Here is a 15446-nt window from a genome sequence, read left to right as displayed (position 1 = left end):
AGGTTCGCTGGTGTTGTGAGGAGCGGGAGAGAGGCACTAACACCTGCTGGCTTCCTGCCCCTGCTTGCCTCGTCATCCTCCGGCCTGGGTGTGGCACAGGTGGGTGAAGTGAGGGGTGTGCTGCACCTGAGCCTTGTGACACACCACCAAGACTGACACGTCCCGCCGGTGCTCCAGTGACGTGATACTGACTGCCATCTCCTCGTCTTCCCCCATTAGACGAAGAGCACGTCTCTGCACCGCGTCGAGGCGCATGGTGTGGGTGGGGGCGCTGGACATACTCCATATAGGGACGGATTTGTGCTTTGTAGAGAGCGAGGATGCCTCGTGAGTCCAGACTGCCCGCCATCCTACGGAGGGTTGACACACGCCGAGAGGTCTGGCGGGCTACCGACGTGATATGAGTTTCGTAGCACAGCTCACAGTCAATGGTGGCTCCCAGAATCTTGATGTGGTCCTGGAGAGGCAGCTGCACGCCCTCAAACCGTAGCTGTCCTTCTACGGCCTGTGAAGCGGCAGGGGACCGTGAGATGACCATCACGTGTGACTTGTCCGAAGCGAATGTGACTTGCCACACCTTCCCCCACTCCTCTACTACCCTCAGCTGTCTGTTAATGTTGGCCACAGCGCGCTGGCTGTCCTGGCGGCAGTAGGAGAGGGAGAGGTACACCTTGACTGCAGGTAGTTGGCGCAGAAGATCGTCTATGTAAACATTCCACAGGACTGGTCCCAACACTGAGCCCTGTGGAACTGACACTCCTATATGGGCGGGAGATGAGGTCCGCCCGTTGACAACTACCCGAAGCGTCCTTCCTTGTAGGTAATCCTCGAGTAGAATCAAGAGGCTGCCATCGATGCCCTTGGCTTGGTGCTTAGCCAGAAGGCCAGAGTGCCACACTCGGTCGTAAGCCCGCGCGATATCAAGGCTCAGTACGAGTGTGTCGAGGCCTTCGTCTAGGGTGTCCTGCCATTCTTGTGAGAGGAGGAGGTGGTGCTGGTCGGAGGTGGAGCGGCCTGACCGGAATCCGAACTGGTGGGGGTTAGAGAAGCTGATGTTCGTTCAGGTGTCGCCATATGACTGATGCCACCAGCTTCTCAAACACCTTGCCCATCACAGACAGTAGGGAGATGGGTCTGTAGTGACTTGGGTCAGACCTGGACCCTTTCTTGTAGACAGGGACCACAAGTGCCTCCTTCCAGGCTGCTGGCCACTTTCTCTCTGCCAGGCAGGCAGTATAGATGGCAGCAAGTGGAACTGAAAGCTCCCTGGCACATTGTTTAAGCACCCGGAGGCTGATCTCATCTGAACCCACGGCTTTTCCTACGTCCAGATCCCCGAGTGTTTTTTCCACCATTTCCGTTGTGATGGGCACTGTAGTGATGGTGTGGGCTGTCTCCCGTGGCATCGCCGGAGGGAGTCGGGTGGGGCCCTGAACTTGCATTTTCTTCGCAAATAATTCAGCCAGGAGGGCAGCCTTGTCCTCGCTGCTCGGCGGTGGATCCGTCCTGCCTGGTGAGGGGAGGGACGCTGTCCTGCCGCATCCCGCCTTGTCGCTCCTTTACCAGCGTCCACCACGTCTTGTCACCAATTCCTGGACCGGTGAGCTTGTTCCTCATAACCTCCTCCCAGTGACTCCGCGCCCACTTGGAAGTGGCTGTCATGCAGGGTGTAGTTGTGGTGTGAGGGGCGCTTGTATCTCCTCCACGCTGTGTTTTTGGCCTCAGCGGCTGCGCAGCACCGGTAGAAAAACCAGGGAGGGTTTGTGCCCTTGGCGAAGTATGTGCGGTGAGGGACATACTGGGCCTGTAAGGTGAGCAGGTGTGAGGTGACAGCGTGAGCCTTCTCCTCCGCGTCTCCCGTGAGCTTCACCTGCTAGTCTGTAGCTGTTATTACGTGCCTCATATCGTGCCATCTGGCCTGCTCCCGCAACCAGATGGTTCGAGGTGCAGCTCTTTCCCTAGCCACGCTGAGCTGTACCTTCGTCAGCACGGCATGGTGGTCTGAGCTTCCCACTTTTTCCAGCTGCTGACATGTTATTCTTTCCTCAGGGAGGTCAGATAGCACGGGGCCGAGCAGCCCTCCCCTTTCGTGGGTCTGGAATGTGACGTGATTGATGAGGCCCGACACTACCACTAAGTTGTTGTAGGTATGCTTGCTGCTCCAGATGGAAATTTAAATCACCCACGATGAGGACATTTTTGCAGCTGTGGCGTTGGAGCAAGTTATCCAGTTCCTCCGCCAGGAAATCTAGTGAGGAGCGACCTTGCCTGGGGGGCCGGTATAGTAAACAGAGCAGCAAGCCACTGTTGTCTTTTAACCCTATTCGGAAGAATAGTGCTTCCATCAGCTGGGGCAGGTAGACTGACAACTCTTGTGTTTGTAGGTCACTCTTAAAACAGGCAGCCACGCCTCCACTTGTTTTGCCTTCACGGTCCTTCCTCACCCAGTTCGTGTAGCCTTTTATTTTTCCAAATGACGGTTCCACTTGGTCATTCAACCAAGTTTCACTCACTACCACAATGCCAGCTTTTTGGCGCAGTACAAAGTTGTGAGAGAGATCTCCGACGTTAGTACGGAAACCTCTAACGTTGGCTGACACAATTGTGAAGTGGGGGGCGTGACCAGTGTTCCCTCGAGCAGGTGGGTTGTTGTGGAGGCAAGGAATGTTGTTAATACCCTCCCCCCCACCGGGGCCGAGTTCCATTCCCGCTGGTAGTACCTTGGCTGCTCCTCCCATTGCTCGTGTTGCCATCTGGAGTCACGAAAGGGCGCTCGAGACTGGGGGTTTGACTGAAGGGGATACCCATTTCTCCTTCCTTCAGCTAACACCTTCCTCAGGATGGCTTCCTGCCTAGCGTCTGCAGCACGGGTATAGCATCTTTCCCTCGAGTGTCCTGGGCGCAGGCAGTATTCACAGTTTTTTCGGGCCTGGGGTGAGGGAGGGGGTGACGAGACCGCGTTTTGGGCGGCAGGTTGGGATCTGGTTTGTCATCCTCGCTCCTCTGCCGGTATTCTGTAACTCTCTCTCTCTCTCTCTCTCTCTCTCTCTCTCTCTCTCTCTCTCTCTCTCTCTCTCTCTCTCTCTCTCTCTGTTTCTCCCTTTTTTTTAATTTAAAATGTGCAGTAAGTACAATTAGGGAAGACATATTAGTATCTAAAGTTTACACTATCGTGTGACAAACTACCTTAAAGCTACTGTTCACATATTTACACATACCACATACTCTCTTTCTTTCTTTCTCTCTCTCTCTCTCTCTCTCTCTCTCTCTCTCTCTCTCTCTCTCTCTCTCTCTCTCTCTCTCTCTCTCTCTCTCTCTCTCTCTTTCTTTTTTTATTTAAAATTTACAGTAAGTACAGTGATATAATTAGGGAGGACATATTAGGATCTAAAGTTTACACTATCGTGTGACAAACTACCTTAAAGCTACTGTTCACATATTTACACACTACTGACTATACACTGCACACTGTACACTATAAATTACAATGTCAAGGTGGCTGCTGCTGTAGCCATCTGTGGGCGGCAACCTTTGCCGGCTGGGTGGACATTTGCCTGATGTCCACAGCAGTGGTGAAGGCATTCCACAGCCTGACCGTTCTGGCAGTGAAGGCGCGGTGACGGGTGGTGGAGTAGGACCTTGGGACCTCCAAGAGGGAGTCGTTGTTCAGCACCGTCCGCGTGCATCGCTCAGACCTCCTCCAGGTGGCCCTCAGGCCCGCCAGGTGCGGCACGTGCTGGACCTGTGCTTTGTGTAGTAACGTCAGGGCGGCGACTCTCCTGCAAGCAGTCTAACGCTGGAGCTGCTGCGCCAGTCTGTTATGTCCGCTGCTGCTGCTGCTGTTGCCATGGTTGCTGGAGTGGTCTCTGCTGGTCCCCTCCTTGCATAAGGCCCGCCTTTGTACCTTATCCAGCAGGCTGAGGTAACAGCGGGCGCTTGACATCCAGGTAAGGAGGGCGTACTTCATGACAGGTCTGACTTGGGCCTTCTGCAGGGTCAGCAGGTCATCAGGGGAGAGAAAGTGTTTCACTCGGCGCAGCGTTGTCACCTTCAAGGAGGCATTTCGGCCCACCTTCTCGAGGTGTTTGTCAAAGCGCAGCCGAGAGTCAATCTCCACGCCGAGGATGTCAGTGTTGTCCTGTAAAGGAATGACGTCTTCCCCGAGCGTCAGCCTTCCACGCAGCTGGTCCGCGTCCTCCCCGGCACGTGATATTACCATGGCCTGGGTTTTGTCAGGGGCAAACTTGACTTGTCACCTCTCTCCCCAGGCCATCACGTCGTCCAGCTGTCTGTTGACGGAGGTTATCACGTCCTGTACTTCATCCCTTGAGTAGTATCGAGAGAGAGTACAGTCGTCAGCGTAGGCACAGGCTGCGAGGGTGCCCTGTAGGATGTCATTTAGGTAGATGTTCCACAGTGTGGGTCCCAGGACTGACCCTTGTGGAACACAGGCCTGTACTGGGTAGCTGGCTGAGGCATGTCCGTGCACCTCCACCCGCAGACTCCTGGACGTGAGGTAGCTGGAGAACAATTGAGTAGCTCCTCAGCGAAGCCTAGCTGCTCGAGCTTCGCTATCAGGCCTCGATGCCACACACAGTCGAAGGCTCCAGCTATGTCGAGGGCAATCACCAGGGAGAGACGGCCAGTGTTGAGGGCCTCGTGCCAGGCCTTAGAAAGGAGGAGAAGGAGGTCTGAGGTGGAGCGGCCTTTTCTGAAGCCAAACTGCTTTGGCGACAGCAGGTGGTGCTGCTCGAGGTATTCGGTGAGTTGCTCGCTTATGATCCTCTCGAAGATCTTACCGAGTACGGAGAGGAGCGAGATTGGCCGGTAGTTACCTGGTTCAGACCTCGACTTCTTATTATGCACGGGTGTGACTCGAGCCTCCTTCCATAGTGACGGCCAGACCCCTCGCTGCAAACAGCAGCGAAAAACTTGTGTGAGAGGGCCAGTGAGCTCAACAGCACACTTTTTAAGGAGATGTGGGGTCACGCCGTGAGGATCAGGGGCCTTCCTGGTGTTGACATCCCTCAGGTGTCTTCTGATGGCGCCCTCAGAGATGGCAACGTCCTCCAGTCTCGAGGCAGTGAGGCGGAGGAGGGCGGACAATTGCCTGTCTGGCTCTGGAGTTATCATTTTTTCGGTGAACTCGCGGGCGAAAAGGTCTGCTTTATCTTGGCTGGAGACAGCTATATCCCCATCAGGCTTCCTAAGGGCGGGGATGCGTTCATGAGAGGAGACACCTTGCCTCTCCTTTATTAATCCCTACCACTGCTTGGCATCAGCGTGGTTGGAGGCCAGCTTCCTTCTCATATCCGCCTCCCACCTTGCCTTGTCCCACTTTACGGTCCTCGTCATGATCTTGCACATTCTTCTGTGTCGGGCTTTGTTACACTGTGTGGGGTGCCTCTTGTACCGCCTCCAGGCTTTGTACTTTAGCTCAGCAGCAATCTTGCACCTGTAGCCGAACCAGGGGTGGTCCTTTGGGCTGGCTGAGTACATCCTGTGTGGCATGCGTTGCTGCTGCAGTGTGCAGAGGACAATAGTGAGGGCGGTGGTGTCAAGATGCGGGTCCCCGGTGAATATTGAGTCCAAGTCTGTCAGGGCCAGGGCCTGCCGCATAGCCACCCAGTAGGCGCGGTCCCACAGCCAGGTGACTTGTTGATGATCCTCATCACGCGCCGGGGCAACACTAACGGTCACAAGCACGGCATGATGGTCAGAACTGCCCACACGGTCGAGAGGACGGCGCTGAACACATTTTTAAGGCAGGTCCGTCAGCACTGGGTCCAGGGAGCCTCCACGCTGATGTGTGGGAAAGTCCACATGATTGTGGAGTCCCTGCACTGCTGTGAGCTCCGTGAAAGCCCTCATCACCAGGTGGTGATTTAGGTCGCCGACAATCACTACGTGCTGACAGTCGTGAGTAGTCAAGATGTCGTCCAGCCAGTCTGTCAGATAGTAAAGCGGGTGCTGCCATGCCACTGTGGCCGGTACACAGCACAGAGCGGTAAGGAGCTCTTGTCTTCGAGAATGATGCGGAGGAACAGCATCTCCGAGACCTCGGGGATGTCAATGGGGAGCGTGTCGACCTGCAGGTTGTCTCGGAAGCACACTGCCACACCACCTCCCCTCCCACTTTGACGGTCTCGCCTGATCCAGTGGGAGTAGCCAGGAATTTTGTCACAGGTGATGACACATGTGTCGTCGAGAAAACTTTCCACTATCACCACTACATCGACTCGTTGTCTGAGAACGAATGAGTGGATCAGTTCCCCGACGTTAGTCCTGAAGCCCCGCACATTGGCTGACAGGACTCGCAGGCTGCTGGTAGCCATGTTACTGGTGGGTTAGTGGCTGGGAGTTGTGGGATGGGTGGAACCAGGGCGGGAACGTGGTGTTCAGCCCTGTACGGTCGGGACCAGGGGCGGGTGCTGGGTGGGGAGGGGCTGGGGGCCGCTCTGACAGGATCGCTCTTATAAGGGGCTCTTGCCTGACCTCAGCCGCTCGCGTGTAGCAGCTGGTTTCCTCGTGGCCGCGGGGCAAGCAGTACTTACACTGAAGGCTCCTGGCTGCCTCTTCTTGGCGCTTGCGGCAGTGATCTGCGAGGTGCCCTCGTCTGCCGCATTAATCGCAGACGTCCTTGTCACAGTGATTAACTTTTTTTTTTTTTTTTTTTTTTATGAAGGAAGGACACTGGCCAAGGGCAACAAAAATCCTATAAAAAAAATATGTCCACTGAAATGCCGGTCCCATAAAAGGGTCAAAGCAGTGGTCAAAAATTGATGAGTAAGTATCTTGAAACCTCCTTCTTGAAGGAATTCAAGTCATAGGAGGGTGGAAATACAGAAGCAGACAGGGAGTTCCAGAGTTTACCAGAGAAAGGGATGAATGATTGAGAATACTGGTTAACTCTTGCGTTAGAGAGGTGGACAGAATAGGGGTGAAAGAAGAAAGTCTTGTGCAGCGAGGCCGCGGAAGGAGGGGAGGCATGCAGTTAGCAAGATCAGAAGAGCAGTTAGTATGAAAATAGCGGTAAAAGACAGCTAGATATGCAACATTGCGGCGGTGAGAGAGAGTCTGAAGACAGTCAGTTAGAGGAGAGGAGTCGATGAGACGAAAAGCTTTTGATTCCACCCTGTCTAGAAGAGCAGTATGAGTGGAACCCCCCCCAGACATGTGAAGCATACTCCATACATAGACGGATAAGGCCCTTGTACAGAGTTAGCAGCTGGGGGGGTGAGAAAAACTGGCGGAGACGTCTCAGAACATCTAACTTCATAGAAGCTGTTTTAGCTAGAGATGAGATGTGAAGTTTCCAGTTCAGATTATAAGTAAAGGACAGACCGAGGATGTTCAGTGTAGAAGAGGGGGACAGTTGAGTGTCATTGAAGAAGAAGGGATAGTTGTCTGGAAGGTTGTGTCGAGTCGATAGATGGAGGAATTGAGTTTTTGAGGCATTGAACAATACCAAGTTTGCTCTGCCCCAATCAGAAATTTTAGAAAGATCAGAAGTCAAGCGTTCTGTGGCTTCCCTGCGTGATATGTTTACCTCCTGAAGGGTTGGACGTCTATGAAAAGACGTGGAAAAGTGCAGGGTGGTATCATCAGCGTAGGAGTGGATAGGACAAGAAGTTTGGTTTAGAAGATCATTAATGAATAATAAGAAGAGAGTGGGTGACAGGACAGAACCCTGAGGAACACCACTGTTAATAGATTTAGGAGAAGAACAGTGACCGTCTACCACAGCAGCAATAGAACAGTCAGAAAGGAAACTTGAGATGAAGTTACAGAGAGAAGGATAGAAACCGTAGGAGGGTAGTTTGGAAATCAAAGCTTTGTGCCAGACTCTATCAAAAGCTTTTGATATGTCCAAGGCAACAGCAAAAGTTTCACCAAAATCTCTAAAAGAGGATGACCAAGACTCAGTAAGGAAACCCAGAAGATCATCAGTAGAGCGTCCTTGACGGAACCCATACTGGCGATCAGATAGAAGGTTGTGAAGTGATAGATGTTTAAGAATCTTCCTGTTGAGGATAGATTCAGAAACTTTAGATAGGCAGGAAATTAAAGTAATAAGACGGTAGTTTGATGGATTAGAACGGTCACCCTTTTTAGGAACAGGTTGAATGTAGGCAAACTTCCAGCAAGAAGGAAAGGTAGATGTTGACAGACAGAGCTGAAAGAGTTTGACTAGGCAAAGTGCAAGCACGGAGGCACAGTTTCGGAGAACAATAGGAGGGACCCCATCAGGTCTATAAGCCTTCCGAGGGTTTAGGCCAGCAAGGACATGGAAAACATCATTGCAAAGAATTTTAATAGGTGGCATGAAGTAGTCAGAGGATGGAGGAGAGGGAGGAACAAGCCCAGAATCGTCCAAGGTAGATTTTTAGCAAAGTTTTGAGCGAAGAGTTCAGCTTTAGAAATAGATGTGATAGCAGTGGTGCCATCTGGTTGAAATAGAAGAGGGAAAGAAGAAGAAGCAAAGTTATTGGAGATATATTTGGCTAGATGCCAGAAATCACGAGGGGAGTTAGATCTTGAAAGGTTTTGACATTTTCTGTTAATGAAGGAGTTTTTGGCTAGTTGGAGAACAGACTTGGCATGGTTCCGGGTAGAAATATAAAGTGCATGAGATTCTGGTGATGGAAGGCTTAAGTACCTTTTGTGAGCCACTTCTCTATCATGTATAGCACGAGAACAAGCTGTGTTAAACCAAGGTTTAGAAGGTTTAGGACGAAAAAGAGTGAGGAATGTACGCCTCCATGCCAGACACTATCACCTCTGTTATGCATTCAGCACACAAAGACGGGTCTCTGACACGGAAGCAGTAGTCATTCCAAGGAAAATCAGCAAAATACCTCCTCAGGTCCCCCCAACTAGCAGAGGCAAAACGCCAGAGGCACCTTCGCTTAGGGGGATCCTGAGGAGGGATTGGAGCAATACGACAAGGTAAAGATATGAGATTGTGATCGGAGGAGCCTAATGGAGAAGAAAGGGTGACAGCATAAGCAGAAGGATTAGAGGTCAGGAAAAGTTCAAGAATGTTGGGCGTATCTCCAAGATGGTCAGGAATACGAGTAGGGTGTTGCACCAATTGCTCTAGGTCATGGAGGATAGCAAAGTTGTAGGCTAGTTCACCAGGATGGTCAGTGAAGGGAGAGGAAAGCCAAAGCTGGTGGTGAACATTGAAGTCTCCAAGAATGGAGATCTCTGCGAAAGGGAAGAGGGTCAGAATGTGCTCCACTTTGGAAGTTAGGTAGTCAAAGACTTTGTTATAGTCAGAGGAGTTAAGTGAGAGGTATACAGCACAGATAAATTTAGTATGAGAGTGACTCTGTAGTCGTAGCCAGATGGTGGAAAACTCGGAAGATTCAAGAGCGTGGACACGATAGCAGATTAAGTCATTGCGCACATGAACGCAGCATCCAGCTTTGGATCGAAAATGAGGATAGAGAAAGAAGGAGGGAACAGAAAACGGGCTACTGTCAGTTGCCTCAGACACCTGAGTTTCAGTGAGGAAAAGAAGATGAGGTTTAGAAGAGGAAAGATGGTGTTCTACAGATTGAAAATTAGATCTTAGACCGCGAATGTTGCAGAAGTTAATAAAGAAAAAGTTGAGGGGGGTGTCAAGACACTTAGGGTCGTCGACCTGGGGACATTTATGGTCCCCTCCCCAGATGGGGACTCCGAGGCTGGTGTAGGAGTCGCCATGATGATTTTGAAATTTTTGAGTGAAGGGTGTGTGTGTTATTAGGTGCTTGTAGTTTTGTGTGGATGAAGAGAGGCAGGCTGTGACTGCCCCCTTGTGTTGTGAGACACAAAGGGAAATGTTCCGTGAGGTCACAGCTGGGTTTAATGATAAGTTCACAGCACCCCTTGAACAGTGCTTTAGACCTCACTGGGAGTAATTATCGTTTCGGCAGGTGTCTACTGTCTCCTCCTAGCTGTGTGGCCTCGCTACCTGTACCGATTACAGAAGGGAGATGACCGTCGAGGCCTTTCGTTGCCAATGTTTCTGTTGGTTGTCCTTTCGTCTCCTGTGGCGAGTGTCTCCTGTGGGTGGTGCGGGTGTGTCTATGAGGGATGGCGATAGGAGGAGGATTTGCGAGAGTGGTCTAAACACGTCGTGATGCTTGCTGGCTTGGAGGGGTGGGGTGTGAGAGGGCAGGTCTGCTATCTGGCTCGTCGTAGGTGACTTTCCGCAGGTGATGAGGCTTACCTGATGACCCCCAGGTCTGCCAGCTGGGGTGGATTGAGCACACTTCCTCCCAGGTGGTATCAATCTTGCTGGGGAGGGCACTGACGGCCTGAGTGGTGTGCGTGGGAGCGGAGCCTTGCTGCGCCACGAGCAAGATGGCGTTGATGGAGCTGAGTGCGTCTGTCAACACTGCTCTCTGCTGCTGAAGCCTCTCGCTTTGTTCTTGGTAGGCCTTTACGAGCTTTTTAAGAGGGTGTAGCTCGTTTCTCAGCTCAACAATAATATCTACTAAGACCTCGACAGGGGTGGAGAGAAGTTCGCCCTTAATATTGTCGTCTTCCGTGACTGGTGCTGGCTCCTCAATGGAGAGGTCTAGGGCGGGGGCGGATGGGGTGTCAGGTGGGGGTTGCGGGCAGCCTCTGCCTCGGTCACGTGGGTGACGGGGTGGGGGATGTACCTTTCCCTTCTCAGATCCTCCGTGCTTGTGTAGCAGAAGGGGCCGTCACTGTGACAGTCTATGCAGGCCAGATTTAGGCACTCCGTCTGTGTGCAGTCTGTGGAGGGTTTAGTCCTGACGGAGTAACTGCACACACAGCAGTATCTGGCTCCAGGGAAACCCGACTGTCCTGCCCAAGCAATTTTCTGATGTGTTTGGGCTAGCGTGTTGCTGGACGGCGGGGCCATGTAGCTTGGTTGTCCTGGCGGGAAGGGGAGGGAGGCAGGTCAAGTGGGGGGAGGGTAATCCCACTAGGAATGTGGGTCAGCCAGGTGCGTGTGATTCCCAGGGGAATATTCCCTGGAGTGGGTGAGTGCGGAGAGTGTGGGTGGGATGGAAGGAGCAAGTCGTGCCACTTGACCCCTCTCACTATCACAGCACTTCACCGTCACTGCACTGCACACATGTACTCAATAACCACTGTGGCGTTGGCGGTAATGTAGCGAAGTGATGAGGTGGCGGGAACGTGGTGAAGTAGCGGCAACGTGGCGAGGTGGTGAGGTGGTGGCGGCGGTCAGGTCGGGTCACAGCCACGCATAGCCTTTATTACGTGCCAATAGAATATTTTTACACTTTCTCTCACTAATAATGCACTCCTGTCACTGCAGTTAGTATTCTGCACTGCTTTGCACTGTGGTGGTGGTGGTGTGAGTCCAGAATCAGAGTTACAGTAGGCGAAAGCTTCGTAGAACCACGGAGCTACTCCAAACACTTCATCCCACGCAGGTCTCTCTCTCTCTCTCTCTCTCTCTCTCTCTCTCTCTCTCTCTCTCTCTCTCTCTCTCTCTCTCTCTCTCTCTCTCTCTCTCTCTCTCTCTCTTTTTATCTAACAGTTAGACGGATTTTGTCAAGCGCTCCGGCAGAGCTGCTGAGAACTATCTTTGACATGTGAAAAATAGATATGAATAAGCAGAGTAACATACATGATTTAAATACAGTATTTTCATTACATTATTATGGTTGTTTAATCCATGCATTTACACCAGACTTGAAAGTATTTAAGAGTTGGTGCAGTGAAGCTGTCTGCTGAACGAGCTTGTTCTAGATTCTACACACACACACACACACACACACACACACACACACACACACACAGTAGTTGCTTTGATTGCGAGTATAATCCTTCTCTGGTAAGGAGTGACTCGTAAAGTTTACTAGTAAGCAAAATAAAATTACTCCTGTAAGAGTCAATGGAAACACGTCCGCACCGTTCCATCGACCGAGAAACACTACTACTAGGAATCGCCTTATCGTGGTTGGGGGGCCTTGCGCGTCGCTATGTCTTAGTGAGCGAGGCTAGAGGGGACTCCGGCCCTTGCTCTGCCCTACGTAGGAGAAGAGGGCTACCCGTGCTAGCAAGGTCGCCAGTGAGGGACCAAACTAAATTCCCGGAGTTAGTCTGCCAATACGACCCAACGGTGCATCCCGCCAAAGAGGCCACCTATTATTCCCCCTATCCGTCTCAAATACGAGTATGACGGTGCTATGTGACATTAACATATGATATACCTCTGTCTCTTGGAGACGTCAACTGAACTACAGAGATCATTCAGTCAAGAATTGTAGTTGACAGCAAGAATGATTAATGTCCCAACATCTTTGATGATGCTGAAAAACGTGCTCCCAAAGTTCCTCACCACCACCCAACACCTACACCTTACTGGTTTGTGGTATATGATAGGGAAGGCCGAGGTAACTTTGTGCATGCTGCTATGCATCTAAAAAAGAGAGATTGCAATGATCCCTGCAAGTAAGCTCAAGAAATACGGTAAGGGTGTGTTGATTCGAGCTAAGGATTTAACACAGGCCATGATGTTCATTCATCTACCTTGCCTTTTTGATGGGGTCTTTGACTCAGTCAAACCACATCGAACGTTTAATTACTGCAAAGAACGTGCCTACAGTTAGGTCCTGTACAGTATGAATTTTCAGAAGATGACATCCTTCATTTATGTCCCAATAATGTTTAACGGGTGTCACAGATTAGGGGAAGTATTAACACGATTAAGCTCATCTTTTATGATTCTTATCTTCCTGAGTGTTTAAGGGCTTTTATCGACAGTCCTTTGCAATGTTACTGGTGTTATGAGTTCGGTCACAGAAATCGTCCCTGGTGCGTTCACTGCTTTGCTCTTGACTCACATCCTACTCTTGAATGTGAGTCTGTATCTTACTGGTTTTACTGCAGGGAAACTCACTCGTTACGTTCTCGGCAATGCGAGAGGTACCGTCATGAGTAGGATATTATTTAATTGGCTAATTTTCAGTTCATCAGTCTAGGTAGTGCCAGGCAGGAACTTCTTTTTTGAAAGAAGACGGATGGTGGGGCAAACACCTACGCCTCCTCCCGCAACTCTAGTTCTTCCAACTCTACAACCAATCCAGTTGTAGGTACCTTCCTGCCTTTGTCAACCACCAATTGTTCCCTCCCGCTCTTCTATCCACAATGAATTCTCCGTATTCCGCATTGTCACATGTCAAAGATAGTCAAAGATAAGCCTTCCACTTCATCTTCAGCAACGGTATCTCTGACTCCTTTTACAAGAGTTCATATTGGAAAGGTCCATGTGCCTATGGACTATGAAGGTAGACAAACTTCTAAAACCACATCTTAGGAGAACTGCATCATCATCAGTCGCTTTACTCAACGGGCATTCATTCTAACCCTCCACTTGTCTCTGTTGAGCCAACAGCCGTTTGCTCTCTCGAGTCCTCACGGTGTACAGAGAAAAACAGTCACATTCTTTGATAAAGAAATTTTTCATAGTGTGCTGAGAAAACAGACACATTCTTTGATAAAGAAATCTTTCAAAGTTACTCCTCTGTTCCACCAAAAACGTTCACGAGGATCTGTTGCGTCTCTTGACTCAAAGCACGTTCTCCCACAAGGATTCTTTTGGGAGCATCAGAGCGCCCTGAGCCGGACTTAGATAAGCAAAGAGACTCATCCAAATCCGCTATAGACATTGAGGGTTTCTCTGCACATCATCATGATATATCTTCACTGAGCGATACCAATTCGTCTGTCTCGAGGAATCTTCCTCATGTCCCTTCAGAGGGACTATCTGGTCCATCTGAATATTTTTTTATTTGCTTATAATTTTTTAAACTTTTCTCTTTCTTCTGGTATATGTAAAACGATTGTAGGGAAAATTATAAGTAGGTGATTCTCATACCGCCATTTTACGTCCACTACGGGCCTAACATTCAGGAGAAACAGACCTCTTCATTTTTCTTTGTTTCCCTTAAAAAATTTAAGTTTCCTTATACAAATGCAAGAGAAAATGGATAATGTTTGCATTAACAATTTTTTTTATTTTTGTCCTTAAATAAATAAATAAATAAATATATATATATATATATATATATATATATATATATATATATATATATATATATATATATATATATATATATATATATATATATATATATATATATATATATATATATATATATATATATATATATATACTCGTATATATATATATATATATATATATACGAGTATATATATATATATATATATATATATATATTTTTTTTTTATTTATTTTTTTTTTATTTATTTTTTTTTTATCGTTCTATTTATGGAGGTGCCCAAAAGGTCTACATGAGATGCTTAGTACAATATATTTCATACATTTTCATACACAAGGAAACGCTCATCCCCTTATCCCCTAATCTTACCTAACGCCTGACTAAACTACCGAAACAACTCCTCACTCTTGACTTTACCAAGATCATCATTCCCTGCCGCCCTGAGAAAAGCAATGGGCTTTCTCCCATTATTATCAACCTCGTGTCTAGTCTATCTGTTACCTTCCCTATCCCTGCCTCTGGCAAACACACCCTAGTCCTACGTTTCTTATGTCTGGCGTAAAACGCACTAAGTACCTAACTTGACTACCTCTAAGCATAAGCACCCTACCTGAGGGCACGGTAACTGCGTCTTCCCCTTCCTTCCTCTCCTTGTTTCCTCCCGCCTCGTCCACCTCCTCCTCCGTCGCAGGCGTCACTCCCTCCATCACAATGAAGGGATTCTTCGTCTCCACGTGGCATCCCTCGAGAAGAGGCGCCTCGGAGACCTTTCTTCCTCTCCGTGCCCCTGCACACATCCGATCACTGCTCTGTCGCTTTACTAGGTAAAGTGACAGCAGGCCCCAACCCTCCCTCAAGCGCTGAGATTCTCTAACAGAACTTACCCTGCAGGTCAGAGACCCTTTCATGAAACTCAACCTGCAAGATCCTTTGATGGAACTCAGCCTCCACCTCTGAGACCTTCGCAACGAAAGCCTCTAGAACAGGAGAACTAACACAACCAGTCGACACGGCAAGACAAGGCGCCGTCCCTGCTCTCTAGCGTTAGGTCACTGACTTGTAGCCGAATGACTTGGGTACCTAACCTTCATTATAATTTCAAGGCAGCTTGTGCGAAGGCGCTGTCACTTTTTAAGAGTTTTAATCATACCTCTTGGGGCGCTGATAGACAAACCTTCTTCCTCTTGCACCGAACTCTTATTGTTTCTAAGTTGGAATATAATTGTGAGGTTTATTCGTCTTCTACTGAGGCACGATTTCGTGTGTTGGGCTCGGTGCACCATGTCAGTGTTCGCTTGGCAACTGGTGCATTCCGCTCATCCGCAATTCTTAGCTTACTAGTGAATGCTAGTGAGCTTCCATTGAACTTGCGTCGCTAGTCCTCATTGTTGAGGTGCTGGTATCGGGTTCAGCATTAGTTTCTTGTGTGCT

General features: G+C 49.6%; 1 protein-coding gene across 4 annotated transcripts in view; it reads left to right on the top strand.

The window, feature by feature from the left end:
- Positions 1-15446, top strand: part of LOC135108979 (sodium- and chloride-dependent glycine transporter 1-like) — a 61382-nt gene that overhangs the window by 43792 nt on the left and 2144 nt on the right. The gene's annotated exons all lie outside the window — the stretch shown is intronic.

This window comes from Scylla paramamosain, chromosome 18, assembly GCF_035594125.1.
Source record: "Scylla paramamosain isolate STU-SP2022 chromosome 18, ASM3559412v1, whole genome shotgun sequence".
Classification (NCBI taxonomy): domain Eukaryota; kingdom Metazoa; phylum Arthropoda; class Malacostraca; order Decapoda; family Portunidae; genus Scylla; species Scylla paramamosain.
Note: the sequence above shows the minus strand (reverse complement) of the source record. Positions and strands in the feature narration are given on the sequence as shown.